Source organism: Heterodontus francisci, chromosome 17 (genome assembly GCF_036365525.1).
Source record: "Heterodontus francisci isolate sHetFra1 chromosome 17, sHetFra1.hap1, whole genome shotgun sequence".
NCBI classification, from domain to species: domain Eukaryota; kingdom Metazoa; phylum Chordata; class Chondrichthyes; order Heterodontiformes; family Heterodontidae; genus Heterodontus; species Heterodontus francisci.
The window spans coordinates 83,975,013-83,997,405 of record NC_090387.1 but is presented as its reverse complement, the minus strand read 5'-3'; the positions used below and the strand labels follow the sequence as shown (position 1 = coordinate 83,997,405).

The 22,393-nt window shown below is 44.3% G+C and overlaps 1 protein-coding gene and 1 pseudogene across 18 annotated transcripts in view; one reads left to right on the top strand and one right to left on the bottom strand.

The window, feature by feature from the left end:
* The window catches only part of st3gal2 (ST3 beta-galactoside alpha-2,3-sialyltransferase 2), a 448,231-nt gene that overhangs the window by 277,851 nt on the left and 147,987 nt on the right, over nt 1-22,393 (bottom strand). For 3 of the 18 annotated variants that reach the window (XM_068049799.1, XM_068049785.1, XM_068049792.1), the window contains one exon: nt 20,824-20,940. The exons of 12 other annotated variants lie outside the window; for them this stretch is intronic. The gene's annotated coding sequence lies outside the window, so the exon portion shown is untranslated. Of the gene's footprint in view, nt 1-1,231; nt 1,283-20,823; nt 20,941-22,393 lie in introns of those variants that run through there. 3 more of the 18 variants (XM_068049787.1, XM_068049793.1, XM_068049798.1) reach the window with 2 other exon arrangements.
* LOC137378610 (histone chaperone ASF1A pseudogene) lies at nt 6,835-17,365 on the top strand (annotated as a pseudogene).

Here is a 22,393-nt window from a genome sequence, read left to right as displayed (position 1 = left end):
AAACTTCACAGAATTTAACATTTTGAAGCTGTTGTTGAAAAGACACTGGACTAATTTTCTGCTGGTATTCTGGTGGATCTGGAGCTGGCACGGTTGGAAGCTTACTCAGGGATTCACTCTGCCATTTTGCCACCTCCTGCCATTTCCAGATAGGCAGATCTAGTCGGCCTAAAATGTGCCAATAAATGGGCTTGTGCAGAAACATTAGACTAAAATGAGAGAAATACTTAATTTAATCCCATTCCTTACAGTCGCTGCCATGTTCCCTGATTAAATGCCCGTTAGGTCCTGGCATTCGGTAATCAAAGGTTGGCGGGTGCAGCTTCAGAAGAATTGTCAGCTGCCTCTGCCAGCACTCTCAGGTGCTGACCATGCACAAGCCCCAGCAACACCACTAAAAATCTTAAACAGATAGCTCAGCAGGTGCCTTCTTGCTGAGGACATTTGCAGAAAGTCTCCACCCTCAGTCTGACACACCTGGCAGAAGCTGGACGCCCATCCCCCATATGCAAATGGTATTCACATTGTAAAATCCAGACCGCTATTTACACAAGAACACAATACAAGAACACAAGACGTAGGAGCAGGAGTAGGCCATTCAGCCCCTCGAGGCTGCCCTGCCATTCAATAAGATCATGGCTGATCTGTCCCAGGCCTCAACTCCTGTTTCGGGCCTGCTCCGCATAACCCTCGACTCCCCGAGATTTCAAAAATCTATCTGCCTCTTTCTTAAATACAATTAGTGACCTAGCCTTCACAACTCTCTGAAGTAGAGAATTCCAGAGATTCACCACCCTCTGAGAGAAGAAATTCCTTTCCATCTCAGTTTTAAATATGTGCCCCCTTATTCTGTAACTATGTCCCCTAGTTCGAGAGTCCCCCACCAGTGGAAACATATTCTCAATGTCTACCCTGTCAAGCCCCCTTAGAATCTTATATGTTTCAATAAGATCACCTCTCATTCTTCTAAACTCCAATGAATAAAGGCCTAACCTGTTTAGCCGTCCTTGATAAGACAACCCCTTCATCCCAGGAATCAGCTTGGTGAACCTTTTCTGAACTGCCTCCAATGCTAGTATATCCTCCTTTAAATACAGGGACCAAAACTGTATGCAGTACTCCAGGTGTGGCCTCACCAACACCCTGTGTACAGTTGGAATAAGATTTCCCTATTTTTAAACTCTAACCCCCTCGTAATAAAGGCCAAAATTCCATTTGCCTTCCTAATTACCTGTTGTACCTGCATGTTGACTTTTTGTGTTTCCTGTACAAGAACACCCAGATCCCTCTGTACTGTAGGTTCCTCCAATGCAGTAGTGAGTAAATGCAGTACCTGGATGGATCAGGCACTGAGCAGGCAGTACAATGTGTCTCAATTCCCTGGTCAACAGATGGAAGCAAAAAAAAACTAGTCAGAATTCCTCCTCCTGACTGCTATCCAGTGACCCCTGCTGGAAAGTGCATTAATATGGACATCAGGCAAGGACAGGATCAGGCTGTGTTGTTGCTGTCCATGAATAGCCTGATTGTCCAGCTCACATGTGATGAAAGGCCAGTGGTTCAGATACCGAAGGGCTGCCAGCACTCAGGGCAATAACTAGAGAGTCAGCAGGGAGGAGGTGGTCACTGGGGACTACAAGATATGGTGGTAAGAAGGTGGGCTGGTGGGGTTGATTACCAAAAGGGACAAGCATTAATTATTCTCTTTTTCTTGCTAATTTTACCCTCTGCAGAGATTCTGGGGTGCCCAAATGACCATTATTTATGTGTGAGCCTCAACAGTGTAGTATTTGCAGGCTGTGGGGGAATCACAGCTAAATTCAATCCGGGACAGAAAAGTTGGATCCAGTGGACTTTTCCTATGCCTAATGATTTTCCTGTTCCTGTTATTTAATAGTGAATACTTAACACTCCAGATGCTTACCTAAAATGTAATACTGCCTTTTGCAGGGTTAAAACTGCTTGATAATTACTGGTCCAGGGTTAAATCTCAATAGAGATCTAATCTTAAACTTACACAGCTTCCTTATCAACTTTGAAACTGGGAAATAAAACCAAAACCTAATGAAAAATCCATCCTCACATTTCCCCTTCAACATGTGCTCCAATTCTGATTTATAAAAATGCTAGTTTGCAAGACATGTTCCTTCAGCTTAGTTTAGTTTTTGTAAAATGTAAATAAAAATGGACAATTTCCTAATCATTGTTCCACAGCCCAGCTATCATTCTTCTCGTAATCCAAAACTAAACAGAGCACACAAAATTCATTTAAACGAACAGTGATCCAATTGCAAAAATGCAACCATCTGCGTAACATTTGGCAGTAGAAATGGTGAATAACTGAGCAACATCTAGCTCTTGGATGATCTTAATTGACCTCAGGATAAATGTTTGGATCAGAAGTGCCATATAGTACCCAAGTATAGCAAGGTGCTTTCCAAAAATTTGCTTCTAACCAGTTTTGAATTTTCACCTTCTTGCCTGATTTGTCCTGGTTTAACCTGAAGTAATTTTCTGTATTTCCAATCATCCATTAATTTAAACATTGGGGCGGCACAGTGGTGCAATGGTTAGCACCGCAGACTCACAGCTCCAGCGGCCCGGGTTCAGTTCTGGGTACTGCCTGTGTGGAGTTTGCAAGTTCTCCCTGTGACCGCGTGGGTTTCCGCCGGGTGCTCTGGTTTCCTCCCACGGCCAAAGACTTGCAGGTTGATAGGTAAATTGGCTATTGTAAATTGCTCCTAGTGTAGGTAGGTGGTAGGAGAATGGTGGGGATGTGATGGGGAATATGGGATTAATGTAGGATTAGTATAAATGGGTGGTTGTTGGTCAGCACAGACTCGGTGGGCTGCAGGGCCTGTTTCAGTGCTGTATCTCTCTGACTCTAAGATGTTTGGTCCATTGGAACTTCTTACATTGTAAGTGAATGGAAAGGGGCTTCTTAAGGTAGAATTTCCTACAATAGAATTGAATGGGAAATTGTTAAATTTGAATTCTGTAAAATGGGAGGTAGTGCAAAAGTGGTTCGCTCAATTGGAATTCACTAAATTCTAAGTGAATGAGAAGAGGTTTCTACCATTGAAATTCCCGACAATGAAAGAGAATGGTAAGGGATTTGGCACATTAGGAGTATCTACAAAGAAAGGGAATCAGAAGGAGTTTGAGTCAGTGGAATCTTATAACATTGTTTAAAAACCAAGCATCTTGCATAACAAAATGAATTGTGTACTGTATCGCAAGCCCTAAAAAGCCATAAAATAGAACATGAAATATTTTGGAGTCTCGGTTCAGAGGTCTTTGAAATAAGATTGTAACTAAAAGTCCGACCAGTAGTGATACATTGCAATGAAGTTCTGGCTGATTCCACCTTAGTCACAGGATGAGGGAATGACTTGATTCCCCACGTGCTGTGTTTTCACTCATGGCTGTGTCACAGCAGAGAAGCACAGTGGCGCAGTGGTTAGCACCGCAGCCTCACAGCTCCAGCGACCCGGGTTCAATTCTGGATACTGCCTGTGTGGAGTTTGCAAGTTCTCCCTGTGTCTGCGTGGGTTTCCTCCGGGTGCTCCGGTTTCCTCCCACATGCCAAAGACTTGCAGGTTGATAGGTTAATTGGCCATTATAAATTGCCCCTAGTATAGGTAGGTGGTGGAGAAATATAGGGACAGGTGGGGATGTGGTAGGAATATGGGATTAGTGTAGGATTAGTATAAATGGGTGGTTGATGGTCGGCACAGACTCGGTGGGCCGAAGGGCCTGTTTCAGTGCTGTATCTCTAAACTAAATCTAAACCTGTACCCAATGTGGGGCGATGAGGTGAAAATTGAGACATGTACTGGGCTGCTGTCGTGTATCTTGTTTGGGCCAAGGCATCAACCAAGATTCCCACTTCTGATTGCTGTATAAAGACCTCTGCTGGAAAGTGCATTTGTTTAGTTGTTGGTTGACAGGCTTGTCTAATATGTTATCCACATACCTTGTAAACAGTCACTGCCTAATCTCATACATGAAGAATGGCCACTTAGGCAAAGTATTGTTCCATGAGTCACATGTGCTTTGTGGAGGTTGGGGGAAGGGGCGGTGGTAGGGAAGAAAAATTGAAGAGTGAAGTTTCTAGTGATGGACATAACTCCAATTATAGCTTTTGGAAACAGTTTCTCTGCTGTGCCATTGTTCTGTGAATTGGACATTTCAGCCCCTACCCTGGCCAACGTTCTTCTTTCAATCAATAACACCACACATACTAACTGCTCAATCATCCAATTCCTGTTTGTGGGATCTTACTGTTTGTAAGTTGTCAGTTTCATTTGCTTGCACATGAACACTAACCACAATTCAATGTATTGATTGTATGTGAAGCACTTTGGGCCATTTTTGAGAGCTGTAGTAATGGGCTAAATAAATACATGTCCTTCTTAGTATCCAAATCTCCCTCGCTTCAACTCTCCTAAAACTATCTTATCACTCTCCCTGCAAAAAAAACTTCTCAATTCCAATTGTCTCCCTGATAACACAACTGTTGCTACTAGCCATCTCAAAGATCAAGAGCATCGAGTTACTGCAGCCTTTTCCTCCATCTCCTTCTCTCCCAAACTCCAGCTCATTTTGCTCTCCCTTTTGTCCTCATCTACATGCATGATCATCTGCAGGCATGGGGTCTTGCATATGCTGACAACATGCTCTACCTCTCCGCCACCACTAACTCTGCACCCACAAATTAACACTAGCAATACTGAAGACAGCCTGTTCAGCTCCCAGCAGAAACCTCATCTTAGCTCAAATCCATCGCCTCCCCAATTTGCTCAGGCTGACCTTGATGGTGCACAACTTTGGTATCTATTTGACTCTAAGATCATAAGATAAGAAATAGGAGTAGGAGTATGCCATATGGTCCCCCAAGTCTGCTCCATAATTCAATAAGATCATGCTGATCTTCTATCTTAAGTCCACTGTCCCCATATCCCTTGATTCCCTTCATGTCCAAAAATCTAGCAATCTGAGTTTTGAAAATATTCAACGATTGAGTGTCCACAGCCCTCTGAGGTAGAGAATTCCACAGATTCACAACCTTGTAAGAAATTGTTCATCATTTCAGCCCTAAATGGCTGACCCTTACACTGAGACAATGACCCCCAGTTGTACACTCAGCCAATGGAAACAGCTTCTTGACCTTTATCCTGTCAGGTCCTCTAAGAATTGAAGACATTTCAATGAGATCACCTCTCATTTTTCTAAACAACAGAGAATATAGGCACATTCTATTCAATTGATCCTCATAGGACAAACCTTTCATCCCAGGAATCAATCTACTGAGTCTTCATTGCAACCCTCCCCCCACTCTAAGACAAGTATATCCTTAGGAAAAGAGTTAAAACCGTTCACAGTACTCCAGGTGTGGTTTCAGCAAAATCCTTTATAATTGCAGCAAGACTATCATGAGCCATCTTTGATACATTACACATGGTTCCCTCATCTAAGTCCTTGATATAGATTGTAAATAGCTGAGGCCCCAGTATTAATCCTTGTGTACCCCACTAGTTACAACCAGCCAACCTGAAAATGACTCGTTTATTCCTACTGTCTGTTTTTTGGTCAGTTAACCAGTCTTCGATCTATGCTAATATATTATCCCTAATCCCATGAGCCCTAATCTTGTATAACAACCTTTTGTGTGGCACCTTATCAAATGCCTTCTGAAAATCCAAATATGCTACATCCACTGGTTCCCCCTTATCGACCCTGCTAGCTACTTCCTCATAAAACTATAACATGTTTGTCAAATTGATCTCCGTTTCATGAAACAGTGTTGACCCTTCCTAATCATATAATGATTTTCTAAGTGCTAGGTTACCACATTCCTAATAATAGACTGCAGTGCAGCTTCAAACACATCCTAACCACCATCAAGCTGCCTACTTCCATTTCCGCGCCATCACATGCTTTCAATTTTAGCTCACTTTTTGTTGCTGATGAAACTGTCATCCAAGGCTTCCTCAGCTCTAAGTCTTACTACTCCTAGACTTCCCTCATTAGCCTACTAAATTCTATGTCTTTGTTCCAGTTGCTTTTGGGAACTTCTCCAATCCAGTTATATATGCTCTTCTGACTCTCGATTTGTTCAAATCTCCTCCACTCTAGAACTTTCAGACAAAGTGACCCTACATTCTGGAACACTCTATCTCAACCCCCTTTATCAGAAGCCTCCTCAAAGAGTACCTCTCTGACTATGCCTTTGGTATCTCCCCAATATTTTTTCCTTCAGTTTATTTTATCAATTTTGCCTCCATGGAAAACTTTGGGCTATTTTATTAAGTTGAAGTGCAACAAAAATGCAAGTTGCTGTGGTTGATCCAAAATTTCCATGCCTTGCAGGCATATTTTCAATTTTTTCCTCGTAACAAAAGTAAGCAGTGCTGAATTTAACAGAACATATTTTAGGAACATGTGAACTGTAGTTGGCCATTTAGCCCCAGGAGTCTATTCTGCCATTCAATGAGATCATGGCAGATATGCAACCTAACTCCATATATCTGCTTTTGCCCCATATCCTTTAATACCTTTGGATAACATAAATCTATCAATCTCAGATTTAAAATTAATGATAGATCTAGTATCAATTGCCACTTGTGGCAGAAAGTTCCAAACTTCGACCACCCTTTGTATGTGGAAGTGTTTCCTAATTTCACTCCTGAAAGATCTGGCTCTAATTTTTGGGGAATACCCTCTAGTCCTAGACTCCCCAACCAGCAGAAATAGTTTCTTTATACCTACCCTGTCTGTTCCCCTTAACATCTTTAAAACTTCAATTAAACTTTTTTTTCATTTGTTTATGGGATGTGGGCGTCACTGGCTAAGCCAGCATTTATTGCCCATCCCTTAATGCCCTGGATAAAGTGGTGGTGAGCTGCCGCCTTAAACTGCTGCAGTCTATGTGGGGTAGGTACACCCACTGTAAGGAAGAGAATTCCAGGATTTTGACCCAGTGACAGTGAAGGAACAGCGGTATAGTTCAAAGTCAGGATGGTGTGTGGCTTGGAGGTGGTGGTGTTCTCATGCATCTGCTGCCCTTGTCCTTTTAGGTGGTAGAGGTCGTGGGTTTGGAAGATGCTGTATAAGGAGCTGCAGTGCATCTTGTAGATGGTACACACTACTGCCACTGTGAGTCAGTGGTGGAGGGAGTGAATGTTTGTGGACAGTGTGCCAATCAAGTGGGCTGCTTTTGTCCTGGATGGTGTCGAGCTTCTTGAGTGTTGTTGGAGCTGCACCAATCCAGGCAAGTGGAGAGTATTCCATCACACTCCTGGCTTGTGTCTTGTAGATGGTGGGCAAGCTTGGGGAGTTAGGTGGTGAGTTATTCACTGCGGGATTCCTAGCCTCTAACCTGCTCTTGTAGCCAAGGTATTTATATGGCTACTCCATTTCAGTTTCTGGTCAATGGTAACCCCCAGGATGTTGATAGTGGGGGGTTCCATGACCATAATGCCATTGAATGTCATGGGGAGATGGTTAGATTCTCCCTTGTTCGGAGATGATCATTGCCTGCCACTTGTGTGGCGCGAATGTTACTTGCCACTTTTCAGCCCAAGCCTGGATATTGTCCAGGTCTTGCTGCATTTCTACCCGGACTGCTTCAGTATCTGAAGAGTCACGAATGGTGCTGAACATTGTGCAATCATCAGGGAACATCCCCACTTTTGACCTTATGATTGAAGGAAGGCCATTAATGAAGCAGCTGAAGATGGTTGGGCCTAGGTCACTACCCTGAGGAACACCTGCCGTGATGTCCTGGAGCTGACATTATTGACCTCCAACAACCACAACCATCTTCCTTTGTGCGAGGTATGACTCCAACCAGCGGAGGGTTTTCCCCCTGATTCCCATTGACTCCAGTTTTGCTAGGGCTCCTTGATGCCATACTCGGTCAAATGCTGCCTTGAAGTCAAGGGCAGTCACTCTCATCTCACCTCTGGAGTTTAGCTCTTTTGTCCTTGTTTGAATCAAGGCTGTAATGAGGTCAGGAGCTGAGTGGCTCTGGCAGAACCCAAACTGAGCATCACTGAGCAGGTTATTGCGAAGCAATTGCCACTTGATAGCACTGTTGACGACACCATTATCACTTTATTGATGATCGAGAGTAGACTGATGGGGCGGTAATTGGCCGGGTTGGATTTATCCCGCTTTTTGTGCACAGGACATAACTAGGCAAATATTCGCATTGCTGGGTAGATGCCAGTGTTGTAGCTGTACTGGAACAGCTTGGCTATGGGCACAGCAAGTTCTGGAGCACAGGTCTTCTGTACTATTGCTGGAATGTTGTCAGGGCCCATAACCTTTGCAGTACCTTAAATTACTCAATCTTCTAAATTCCAGGGGATACAGCCTTGGTTTGCATAAGCTCTCCTTGTAATTTAACCATAAAGTCCAGGTATCACTCTGGTAAATCTACCCTGCACTCCTTCCAAGGCCAATATATCCTTCCTAAGGTGTGGTGCCCAGAATTGCTCACAGTTTTTCAACCCTTTTCAGTTTGTGATCACATCGGAGTGCCTCAAAGATCTGTCCAAGGATTTGGAATGGAAAATCATTTATTTGGGTTCAGCCAAAAGTCAAGAAAATAACCAAGTCCCAGACTCTGTACTTGTGGGACCTGTTCTTGCTGAAAGATGTATGCCTGTCTTTCATGCTGATGGAGTAAATCATTCTCTTGTCTCAGATGCAGATGCATTTGAAGTAGCTGTCATTTTAATAACCTGCACTTAATGAGGTCAAGAATTTATCAGTGTTGGCTATTATGTAAATAACGAATATAACATTCTGGAGCTGTGTGAAAATTCTGTGGAATCATATTTCGCTAAGCTCCAGCAAAACATTTTGGCATCAGATTCATGAGTTATAAGGTTCCATATCAACAGGGATAGTAGTAGTAAAAAAAAAAGTTCCTCAATACACATCCTAATATGGAATCTGTTCTTTCCACAAGTACATTGCCTTCAGTGTCAAAGTGAAATCGGGGAAAAATAGAAAAAATATAAGGCTAAAGGCAGTATATCTGTACAAAGCATCCGCAACAAAATAGTGGAATTAACAGCAGAGATAAAAATTAATGAGTTTGAGCTAATTGTCTAACGAGATAAGGAGGCCCAAAAGAAGAGAAGAAGAATGCAGAGTGACCAAGGTTGGAACTAAATATTCCAGAATTCTTGCCTTTTAAGAGAAATAAGCAAAATGGAAAAATGGAAAAAGAGTGGGTGGGGTGGGTGATGATTAGTAGGGAGTGGAGTTGGGTTGATGCCTGACGATAAAGGATCATAGCTCTGAAAATCCAGATGTACAATCAGTTTGGGCGGAGCTAGGAAATGAGTGGCAAAAAACAGTAGTTTATTGGCTCTGTTACAGTAGCTGCAATGTTGGACAGAGTATAAATCAGGAAATTAGCGCATGCAACGAGGGTAATGTAATAATCATAGGGGAGTTGAATTTTCATTTTTTTTATTCATTCATGGGATGTGGGCGTCACTGGCCAGGCCAGCATTTATTGCCCATCCCTAATTGCCCATCAGAAGGTGGTGAGCTGCCTTCTTGAACCGCTGCAGTCCATGTGAGATAGGTACACCCACAGTGCTGTTAGGAAGGGAGTTCCAGGATTTTGACCCAGCGACAGTGAAGGAACGGCGATATAGTTCCAAGTCAGGATGGTGTGTGACTTGGAGGGGAACTTGCAGGTGGTGGTGTTCCCTTGCATTTGCTGCCCTTGTCCTTCTAGTTGATAGAGGTTGTGGGTTTGGAAGGTGCTGTCTAAGCAGCCTTGGTGCATTGCTGCAGTGCAACTTGTAGATGGTACACTGCCACTGTGCGTTGGTGGAGGGAGTGAATGTTTGTAGATGGGGTGCCAATCAAGTGGGCTGCTTTGTCCTGGATGGTGTCGAGCTTCTTGAGTGTTGTTGGAGCTGCACCCATTCAAGCAAGTGGAGAGTATTCCATCACACTCTTGATTTGTGCCTTGTAGATGGTGGACAGACTTTGGAGAGTCAGGAGGTGAGTTACTTGCCACACGATTCCTAGCCTCTGACCTGCTCTTGTAGCCACGCTATTTATATGGCTACTCCAGTTCAGTTTCTGGTCAATGGTAGCCCTTAGGATGATGTTAGTGGGAAATTCATCAATGGTAATGCCATTGAATGTCATGGGGAGATGGTTAGTTTCTCCCTTGTTGGAGATGGTCATTGCCTGGCACCTGTGTGGTGCGAATGTTACTTGCCACTTATCAGCCCAAGCCTGGATATTGTCCAGGTCTTGCTGCATTTCTGCACAGACTGCTTCAGTATCTGAGGAGTCACAAATGGTGTTGAACATTGTGCAATCAACGGACATCCCCACTTCTGACCTTATGACTGAAGGAAGGTCATTAATGAAGCAGCTGAAGATGGTTGGGCCTAGGACACTACCCTGAGGAACTCCTGCAGTGATGTCTTGGAGCTCAGATGATTGACCTCCAACAACCACAACCATCTTCCTTTGCGCTAGGTATGACTCCAACCAATGGAGAGTTTTTCCCCCGATTTCCATTGACTTCAGTTTTGCTAGGGCTCCTTGATGCCATACTCTGTCAAATGCTGCCTTGATGTCAAGGGCAGTCACACTCACCTCACCTGTTGAGTTCAGCTCTTTTGTCTATGTTTGAACCAAGGCTGTAATGAGGTCAGGAGCTGAGTGGCCCTGGCGGAACACAAACTGAGCACCACTGAGCAGGTGATTGCTAAACAAGTGCCGGTTAATGGCACTGTTGATGACACCTTCCATCACTTTACTGATGATTGAGAGTAGACTGATGGGATGGAAATTGGCCAGGTTAGACTTGTCCTGCTTTTTGTGTACAGGACAGACCTGGGCAATTTTCCATATTGTTGGATAGATGCCACTGTTGTAGCTGTACTGGAACAGCTTGGCTAGGGGCGCGGCAAGTTCGGGACCACAGGTCGTCAGTACTTCTTCTTCTTCTTCTTCTTCTTTGGCCTCCTTGTCTCAAGAATCAATGGGTAAGCGCCTGGAGGTGGTCAGTGGTTTGTGAAGCAGTGCCTGGATGGCTATAAAGGCCAATTCCTGAGTGATGGACTCTGCCACAGGTGCTGCAGATAAAATTGGTTGTCGGGGCTGTTACACAGTTGGCTCTCCCCTTGCGCTTCTGTCTTTTTTCCTGCCAACTGCTAAGTTTCTTCGACTCGCCACACTTTAGCCCCGCCTTTATGGCTGCCCACCAGTTCTGGCGATCGCTGGCAACTGACTCCCATGACTTGTGATCAATGTCACAGGACTTCATGTCGCGTTTGCAGACATCTTTAAAGCGGAGACATGGACAGCCGGTGGGTCTGATACCAGTGACAAGCTCGCTGTACAATGTGTCCTTGGGGGATCCTGCCATCTTCCATGCGGCTCACATGGTCAAGCCATCTCAAGCGCCGCTGGCTCAGGGTGTATATGCTGGGGATGTTAGCCGCCTCGAGGACTTCTGTGTTGGAGATACGGCCCTGCCACCTGATGCCAAGTATTCTCCGGAGGCAGCGAAGATGGAATGAATTGAGATGTCGCTCTTGGCTGACATACGTTGTCCAGGCCTTGCTGCCATAGAACAAGGTACTGAGGACACAAGTTTGATACGCTCGGACTTTTGTGTTCCGTGTCAGTGCGCCATTTTCCCACTCTCTTGGCCAGTCTGGACATAGCAGTGGAAGCCTTTCCCATGCGCTTGTTGATTTCTACATCGAGAGACAGGTTACTGGTGATCGTTGAGCCTAGGTAGGTGAACTCTTGAACCACTTCCAGAGTGTGGTCATTGATATTGATGGATGGAGCATTTCTGACGTCCTGTCCCATGATGTTCGTTTTCTTGAGGCTGATGGTTAGGCCAAATTCGTTGCAGGCAGCTGCAATCCTGTCGATGAGTCTCTGCAGACACTCTTCAGTGAGATGTTAATGCAACATCGTCAGCAAAGAGGAGTTCCCTGATGAAGACTTTCCGTACTTTGGTCTTCACTCTTAGACGGGTAAGGTTGAACAACCTGCCACCTGATCTTGTGTGGAGGAAAATTCCTTCTTCTGAAGACTTGAACGCATGTGAGAGCAGCAGGGAGAAGAAGATCCCAAACAGTGTAGGTGCGAGAACACAGCCCTGTTTCACGCCACTCAGGATAGGAAAGGGGTCTGATGAGGCGCCACTATGTGTCTTTCATATTGTCATGGAATGAGGTGATGTACTTAGTAGCTTTGGTGGACATCCGATCATTTCTAGTAGTCTGGAGAGACCACGTCTGCTGACGAGGACAAAGGCTTTGGTGAGATCAATGAAAGCAACGTAGAGGGGCATCTGTTGTTCACGGCATTTCTCCTGTAGCTGTTCAAGGGAGAACAGCATGTCAATGGTGGATCTCTCTGCTCGAAAGCCACACTTTGCCTCAGGGTAGACATGCTCAGCCAGCTTCTGGAGCCTGTTTAAAGTGACGAGTGAAGACTTTCCCCACTATGTTGAGCAGGGAGATTCCACGGTAGTTGTTGCAGCCACCGCGGTCACCCTTGTTTTTATAGAGGGTGATGATATTGGCATCACGTATGTCCTGTGGTACTGCTCCCTCGACCCAGCACAGGCAAAGCAGTTCGTAGAGTGCTGAAAGTATAGCAGGCTTGGCACTCTTGATTATTTCAGGGGTAATGCCATCCTTCCCAGGGGCTTTTCTGCTGGCTAGAGAATCAATGGCATCACTAAGTTCCGATTTTGTTGGCTGTACGTCCAGCTCATCTATGACTGGCAGAGACTGGGCTGCATTGAGGGCGGTCTCAGTGACAACATTCTCCCTGGAGTACAGTTCTAGGTAGTGCTCCACCCAGCACCCATTTGCTTGCGTTAGTCAGTGATTGTCTCCTTCTGTCTGACATGCTCCTTCTGTCTTCAGTACTATTGCTGGAATATTGTCAGGGCCCATAGCCTTTGCAGTATCCAGTGTCTTCAGTCGTTTGTGGATATTACGCGGAGTGAATTGAATTGGCTGAAGTCTGGCATCTGTGATGCTGGGGACTTCACCAAAATTGCAGTCATTCAACACCAACTTCTATTTATATAATGCCTTTAATGTAATAAACCGTCCTTAGGAACTTCACAGGAGCATTATGAAACAAAATATGACACCGAGCCGCATAAGGAGATATAAAAGGTGGATGATGAGTTCATGCAATGTATACAGGAGGTCAAGGAACCAACTAAGAAACAGTCTATTTTAAGGTATTGTGCAGTGAGAAAGAGTTAATTAATAAACTTGTAGTAAAGCAGCCTCGAGGGATCATATGATAGAATTTTAAATTGAGTTTGAGAGTAATTTAGTTAAGTTCAAAACTAGGATTTTAAGTCTTAATAATGCAGACTATGTAGGTTTGAGAGGTGAATGAGTAAAGTAGATTGGGAAACTAGATTAAAAGATGTGATGGTACCTCAACAATGGCAAACATTTAAAGCATTAATTCATAATTTACAACAAAAATATATCCCTTAAAGAATAGAGGACAGACTTTCTATCTGTCTTCATGGTAGAAGACACAAAAACATCCTGGAAATAGTGGGAATCTGAGGATTTAATGAAAAAGATGAATTTAGGAATATTATTATTAGTAAAGAAATAGTATTGCAGAAATTAATGGGACTATGTCAACAAATCCCCTGGACCTGGTGGCCTACACCCTAGGATTTTTAGAGGTGGCTGCAGAGATCGTGGATGTATTGGTTTTGATCTTTCAGAATTCCCTAGATTCAAGAATATTCCCCAAAGACTGGAAGGTAGAGAACGTAAACCCACTATTCAAGAAAGGAGAGAGAAAACAGGGAGCTGTAGGCCTGTTAGCCTGACATCAAAAACAGGGAAAATGCTAGAATATATTATTAATAGAAGACTTGGAGATCATAATATGATTAGGCAAAGTCAATAGGGTTTATGAAAAGAAAATAGCAGGGCAGATCAGGGGGAACCAGTGGCTATAGTGTCTGGATTTTCAAAAAGCATTTGATAAAGGTGCCATATAAGAGGTTGTTATGTGAGATTAGGGCTCATGGAATTGGGGTAATATATTGAGGATTGGATAATGGACAGAAAACTGTAGGAATAAGTGGGCTATTTTCGGGTTGGCAGGCTGTAACTATTGGGGTACCACAAGGATCAGTGCTTGGGTCTCAGCTAGTTACAATCTATATCAATGACTTGGATGAGGGGATCGAGTGTAATGCATTACACATTTGTTGATAAAAAGTTAGGTGGGAAAGTAAGCAGTGAAGAGGACAAAAAGTGGCAGAGATGGGTTAAGTGAGTGGGCAAGAATATGGCAGATGGAATATAATGTGGGGAAGTGTGAAGTTATTCACTTCGGAAGGAGAAATGGAAAAGCAGAATATTTTTTAAATGGTGAGACTGGGAAATGTTGGTATTCAGGGGGATCCGAGTGTCCTTGTACAAGAATCACAGAAAGTTAACATGCAGACTCAGCAAGCAATAAGGAAGGCAAATGGTATGTAATTTTGTAACAAAGGGATTGGAGTATGAGTGATGAAGTCAGATTGCAATTGCATACGGCCTTAGTGAGAGTACACCTTGAGCATTGTGTACAGTTTTGGTCTTAACTAAGGAAGACGATATATTAGCTTTGGAGGATATGCAATGAAGGTTCACTAGGCTGATTCCTGGGATGAAGAGATTGTACTATGAAGAGAGACTGAGTAAATTGGGCCTATATTGTCTGGAATTTAGAGGGAGGGATTCAGATTTGTGGATCATTGGGATACCTTCTAGGGAAGGTGGGACCTGTACAAGAAAGACTGGTTGCATCTAAACTGGAGGTTCAGCTAGAGCTCTTCGGGAGGGTTTAAACTAGTTTGGCAGGGGGATGGGAACCGGAGCCACAGATCAGTGGATGGGGTAGCTGTTGAACAGGCAGATACCGAGTGCAGAGAGTCTGTGAGGAAGGTTAGACAGTTGACAGGGCAAAGTTGCAGCCAGTATGATGGGTTGAAGTGTGTCTATTTTAACGCAAGAAGTGTCAGGAATAAGGGTGATGAACTTAGAGCATGGATCAGTACTTGGAGCTACGATGTTGTGGTCATTACGGAGACGTGGATATCACGGGCAGGAATGGATGTTGGATGTTCAGGGTTTAGATGTTTCAAAAGGAATAGGGAGGGAGGTAAAACAGGTGGGGGAGTGGCATTGTTAATCAGGGATAGTATCACAGCTGCAGAAAGGGAGGTCGTCGAGGGGGGTTTGTCTACTGAGTCATTATGGGTGGAAGTCAGAAACAGGAAAGGAGCAGTCACTTTGTTGGGAGTTTTCTATAGACCCCCCAATAGCAACAGAGACATGGAGGAACAGATTGGGAGGCAGATTTTGGAAAGGTGCAGAAGTAACAGGGTTGTTGTCATGGGTGACTTCAACTTCCCTAATATTGATTTGGAACCTCCTTAGTGCAAATAGTTTGGATGGAGCAGTTTTTGTCAGGTGTGTCCAGGAAGGTTTCCTGACTCAATATTTAGATAGGCCGACTAGAGGGGAGACTATGTTGGACTTGGTGCTTGGCAACGAACCAGGCCAGGTGGCAGATCTCTCAGTGGGAGAGCATTTCGGTGATAGTGATCACAACTCCCTGACCTTTACTATAGTCATGGAGAGGGACAGGAGCAGACGGGATGGGAAAATATTTAATTGGGGGAGGGGGAATTACAATGCTATTAGGCAGGAACTGGGGAGCATAAATTGGGAACAGATGTTCTCAGGGAAATGCACGACAGAAATGTGGAGGTTGTTTAGGGAGCACTTGCTGCGACTGCTGGATAGGTTTCTCCCGATGAGGCAAGGAAGGGATGGTAGGGTGAAGGAACCTTGGATGACAAGAGATGTGGAACAGCTAGCCAAGAGGAAGAAGGAAGCAAGGATCAGACAGGGCTCTAGAGGGTTACAAGGTAGCCAGGAAGGAACTGAAGAATGGACTTAGGAGAGCTAGAAGGGGACATGAAAAAGTCTTGGCGGGTAGGAGTAAGGAAAATCCCAAGGCGTTCTACACTTGTGAGGAACAAGAGGATGGCCAGAGTGAGGGTAGGGCCGATCAGGGATAGTGGAGGGAACTTGTGCCTGGAGTCGGTGGAGGTAGGGGAGGTCCTAAATGAATACTTTGCTTCAGTATTCATTAGTGAGAGGGACCTGGTCGTTTGTGAGGACAGCGTGGAACAGGCTGATATGCTCTGTATTATTCTGTGATTAATTGGCCACTCAAGGGCCTCAATTGGCCTGGGGTGGGTGGGTCATTTGCCACCTGCCCTGCTGCTGGCAAAATAGCAGCGCATGCAGGTAGGCGATGGGAACGGCACCCACTGTGTAAAACTTCTGTCAAAGGGAGCACAGTATGCTTCAGAGAAGTTCACCAGGACTTGAATTTCATGGGCTGCAGCACCCACAGGAATGATGAGAAGGCCCGGGAAGGCTGTTCCCCAGGTCTCCCACTCTTACCTGAAGGTCCAGCTGAGGGGCAGCAGTGAGGGGAGAACTTTTAAGGGCAGGAGGCAAAGGGCACCTTCTTCAAACAAGCAGGATTGGCTGGAAGAGGCTGTGGAAGGAAGCAGTGTGGCCCTTCTAACCTGCAGATTGTGGACTACAAGGATCCCAAGCCTCAGGAGGGCATGATAGGTGAGTGGTGTAACACTGTCCGGTGCCAAGCCCCATACTCTGACTTACACATCATTCTCCTGCACAGCACGTCTCAGGGCTACACACCTTGAAGCTCTCCTCATTCCTCTCTCGGCAGATACCTCATATCCCCATCTGAGCTGCCTACACTCACATTCACCCTCAGCCGAGGGTCTCTCGAACCCATGCCTCACAGGCAGCATACACAAATGTTGTCCTTCATTCCTCTGAACACAACCCATTCCTAAAACTCCAACTCCCTGCTTTCTCTTCTTGCAGAAGAGATCACAAAATTTGGCAAGAGTTATGGATATGGGGTTGTGGGAGGCGGCAGGGGGTGGGCCACCAGTGACAGACGCCTTGATGGGCACTGGCAATGCACAGCCACCTGCTCCACTGTGAAGGCCATTTGGCAGCATGAGGTTACAAATGTCAGCAGCGAGCTACTCGCACATGTTGGGGTAGCTAGTCCATTGCTTTTAGACTCTCTGTTGGAGGTGTGGCCTCCTTCTATCTGCATCTCGGTGGCCAGTCACTCTGCCCTGAGAAGGGACATTGTCATCATAAAAAGGCAGCTGGTGCTGCATCAGCTGCAGCTGGAACATATTGTAGTGGGAAAGCCCCATGCTCTAGACCCTCAGCTGAACAGGACAGTGTAACTGCATAAGATGCTCCTGTGCCACTCTGAAAGTTGCAGGAGGCATGGGCTGAACTGCTGGTCAGGGAAGGTGCCTTCCAGGTAGTAGGCACTCACCTGCTAAGCAGTGATAGCATGCTCTGGCAGAATCAGTGCTGTACAAGGGAGCTGTTCAGCCTGTCCAGTTCTATAGCTGTTCAGTGTGTAAAATTATGAGGTTACTAAAAGTTATAAACCAGAGTATTAATTGTTAAAATCTAGCTAATATAAACTAAATAACTTATTATCATAAACTAACATTTAGCTTTATTCGAACCCTTCTTTGTAGTGTGATAATGTGAGAAAACTTAGGAAATAGGGCACAGAATAAACAAGATGTAGAGGGATGCTGGGAGATTGTCAAATTTTAAAATGCTTACTTGCAGTAAAAGGGTAAGACCTTGAGAGCAGACAGTATAGACGGCTTCTCATTTGTCTCATAATGAAATAAGGAGCCTCAGAATGTAAAAGTATTGAGATAAAGTAATCAATCTGCTGATTGGGGAAAGGGAGGGTTAATTGAAAAGAAACCAGAATAAAAGAAGCTTTGACTCTGTCCCAAAACAGCAGAGAATTTTGAACAACGAGAGACACCGACCAAAAAAACCTGAAGACCAAAGCTGCAAGAGAGAGTCGTGTGCTCTGCTGTCCAGTGTCTAATACAGCTAATATCTGTGTTAGACTGTTAATCACTGCCTGAGTTTGTGACTATGGTTTATTTGAAAACTTAAACTTGTCCTTAGCTTTATTTCAATAAAGTCGATTCACAACAAGCTTTGTGCTGCCACATCTGTTTCCACATTAGAAGAGGGCATAACCACCCCTACCTTACCTAATCTTACATCTGGCACCCCAGACAGGACTTGGGGCGTTGTGAATGCTTTTTGAGAGACAGGAAGGATCTCTAGTTTGCAGGTCCGGCCAACACGTGTCTTGGGAGTGAAAACCCTTTTGGGGAGTGTGGAGATCTTAACAGACCCACCAGTGATTAAAGACACTTATACGAGAATATATAAAAAGAATAAATAAAGTTATAATAATAAAAGCAAAATACTGCAGATGCTGGAAATCTGAAATAAAAACAGGAAGTGCTGGAATTACTCAGCAGGTCAGCAGTATCTGTGGAGTGAGAAACAGTTAACGTTTCAGACCTGTGACCTGATTCTAATGAAAGGTCACAGACCTGAACCGCTAACTCTGTTTCTCTCTCCATAAATAAAGTCATGTTGTCTAAAGACGTTAAACGGGTTTTCGAGCAGCAATACATGGAAGTTATAAATTTCATTCAAGATAATATAGGTCAGAAGTTAAAGATAGCGATTATAAAAAACCCTCTGGCTTACAGCACTCAGCAGATCCAAGAAACCGCTACTTAGATAAACAGCTGAGTACCTAAACCAGCAGACCTGAAATTTGGAGCTGTGCCACAAGCATATGACCACTCTTTACAACAGCTGCATGTCTCTACCCTGAACGCTGGTGCAGCAGTGATTGACACTCAGGGAAATATGTTAGTTGAAACAACAGATGGAGGAGAATGAGTGTTTAAAACATTTTTTCGAACTGCATGGAAGATTGGGGAGATAATGGGCAATTGTGTCTGCAGTAACTGTCTCTGCCTCCTACGAGGATGATGGTGGAAATGTAGATTAGGCAGAGTTGGAGTGAGAAAATGAGAGGTATCAGGTTGAGGAACGAGGGACAACTTAAACAAGATGCTTTTACTGAAATTTAAAGTGAGTAAAAGCAAGTTACTATGTCTTTTCAAATATATGAATCTTGGAAGCTCCCATGAATGAATGTCCTTATCTGTGTAGCTTGTGTTCTGTAGAGCTAATGGTCATTAACCTTTAGTAGTCTGGCGGGCAGCCATAAAGGCGGGGCTAAAGTGTGGCGAGTCGAAGAGACTTGTCAGTTGGCAGGAAAAAAGACAGAAGCGCAAGGGGAGAGCCAACTGTGTAACAGCCCCGACAACCAATTTTTTCTGCAGCACCTGTAGAAGAGTCTGTCACTCTAGTATTGGCCTTTATAGCCACTCCAGGCGCTGCTCCACAAACCACTGACCACCTCCAGTCGCTTACCCATTGTCTCCCGAGACAAGGAGGCCAAAGAAGAAGAAGAAGTCTGGCTTTAATGTTGAAAACACAAGTCTGTTAATTGTTCCATTATTTCTATATTAGAGTCATGTTTTGGTTGTGGACTAGTTGAAGTAGTGTGGTCCTTGGGCTCAGGACAGGGAATTTAACACAAATTTTTGAATTTATAATCCACTACAGGAATCAATATTTCTAAGTTGTTTGGAATTAAGACAAGTGTGAACGTGATTGTTGAGCATGTTCATTCCAATTTAAGATTATATCCCATTCCTGGATGCACAAAAACTGAATTACACTTTAATTTAAAGATGCTGTAATGTTTTATTATTTTAAAAGTTGGTTTTGCAACTGTGAAAAGTCAATGAACAATTTTTTTGTAACAGATAAGCTTCAGCCTTGAAGGCTTGAAGATGCCTAGCAGAAATATAAAGTTTTAAAACACTTTGCTTTATAGAGTCAGAGTTATACATGCACAGAAACAGGCCCTTCGGCCCACTGTACCCATGCCGGCCATCAAACCTGTCTATTCGAGTCCCATTTTCCAGCACTTGGCCCATAGCCTTGTATGCTATGGCATTTCAAGTGCTCATCTAAATACTTCTTAAATGTTGTGAGGGTTCCTGACTCTACCATCACTTCAGGCAGTGTGTTCTAGATTCCAACCACCCTCTGGGTGAAATTTTTTTCCTCAAATCTCCTCTAAGCCTCCTGCCCCTTACCTTAAATCTATGCCCCCTGGTTATTGACACCTCTGCTAAGGGAAGAAGTTTCTTCCTATCTAACCTATCAATGCCCCTCATAATTTTGTATACCTCAATCAGGTCCCCCCTCAGCCTTTTCTGCTCCAAGGAAAACAACCCTAGCCTATCCAGTCTCTCTTCATAGTTGAAATGCTCCAGCCAGGCAACATCCTGGTGAATCTCCTCTGCACCCTCTCCAGTGCAATCATATCCTTCCTATAGTGTGGTGACCAGATGTGCACACAGTACTCCAGTTGTGGCCTAATTAGCGTTTTATATAGCTCCATCATAACCTCCCTGCTCTTATATTCTATGCCTCGGCTAATATTGGACCAAAGTTTAAAATCTGCTATTTTTTTTTGCAGTTTAAATTAAAGACATGTCTTACTGACTGGTTTTAAGTAGCAAACATCTGGAATTGGAAAATGATTTAAGGGAGAGAAAAGATAAGTAAAGGAGATATGGGAAAGATTCTGTCTGTTTAAAGTTTAAGAGGCTGGCGTTAAGTCTTCTGTTGTTAGAAAGTTAAATAACTCTCTTTTAGTTTTAGCATAGTCATTTGAAAAGGCACCTGAAGAAAGAACAAGGAAAATGACGTAATTTACCTTTTTGAAAAGGCTACGTTTGCTGACAACGCAACCACGAGGTGGCACAGCACTTGCACATGCGCAAATGCATGCTCTTCAAAGGGAACGTCAGTGTCTGCGACGTTCAGGCAGCTGCTAGGATTAAGGATGGCGCTACTCAATTTATCACAGGAAATGCTTATGGCTAGATCATTTTAGCAAACAAACCTTACATTAAGTTGGATGGAAACCCAGTAATATGCTACTATGTAGTTATAGGATACTAACTGTAATCCTCAGATCCATTTAATATTCCAATAACCCTATTAAATACAAGAGGAATTTTACGATTGAATTTCCATTGGAAGATAGTGAACTGACACCCTGATCGATGGAAACGAAAATCGGGCAGAGCATAAAATGTGCTGCCAATTCATTACTGTGATTCTTTTATATGACTGACCAGGACTGATTTCACCCGAACGCAGCCCCTAGCTCCCGCCCCACTGGTCGCTCACTCCGCTCAGCAATTCGCTTCCCCCCCCCCACCCCACTCAGCCGTTCGCTCCAGACCTTGCTGCTCCCATGCTCATGCCACCCCGTGTCCGGCCACTCACTCCCTGCCCCCAGCTGCTAGCTCTAGGCCGCACCACCTCCCTTCTCTCAGCCACTCGCTCTCACATTTGATGGTTCACCACGCGCCGCCCCAAGAAGCAAGGCTGGCCGCAAGGGGTGACGGGGCGACATAGGAGCGAAGGACCGAGAGGAGGGAAGCAGTGCGGCCTAGAGCTAGTGACTGGAGGGGGGAGGGCGGGGAAGCGGGGAGCAAGTATCCAGAGAGCGGGGCGGTGCGAAGCGAGGAACGATCGGCCAGTGGAGTGGGGGCGAGCAGCAAGATCTAGAGCGAGCGGCGAGGGGGTGGGGGGGGCTGCTGGATACCCGATGCTTTATTACGCATGTGCGAAGATGGGCCAGGCACGGATACACGATGACGGCGCTGCGTAGCGACATCATCCTGCAGATGAGCCACTTAGTCCAGGCAAGATGTAGTTGTGCATGTTGGCGCACTCTGATGACATCAACAGGCTGCTGCGTTGTCAGAAATCACTTTGTTTTTAAAAAGCACATGCTATTCTGTTCTGTATTTAGTTCGGAAGTATGGTCTGAATTAAGTTTAAATTATTAAGGTTAACTAATCTGTTAAGCTGGGAAATCTGCAAGTTCATTAGTGGCCACAATTAACTTCTAAGTGATCATGTCCAGTTTTGAGGGAGTTTTTAATTCCAGATATAAGGATCGCTCAATATAACATTGGCAGTTTAAAATTTTTTTAATGTTTATTGCTGTGAATTGAAATTTGGAACCATCTTGGTTACAGTAAAAATATCCCTGGCCTAGAAACCTCTTACAAAAGATGTTAAGTTTGGAAACAATTGGAGTTTAATCTAAAATGCTGTCTTTCCTGATGGAAATTTTTCCTTTGAAGTTGATAATGATACTAATTATATTTGTTGTTTTCAATCCCTAAGAATGCCAAAAAGAACTGGAAAACTGTTTAAGATGGAGTTTGGTTCTTTTTTGATCGGGAAAGTTACATAAAGTGACGCAT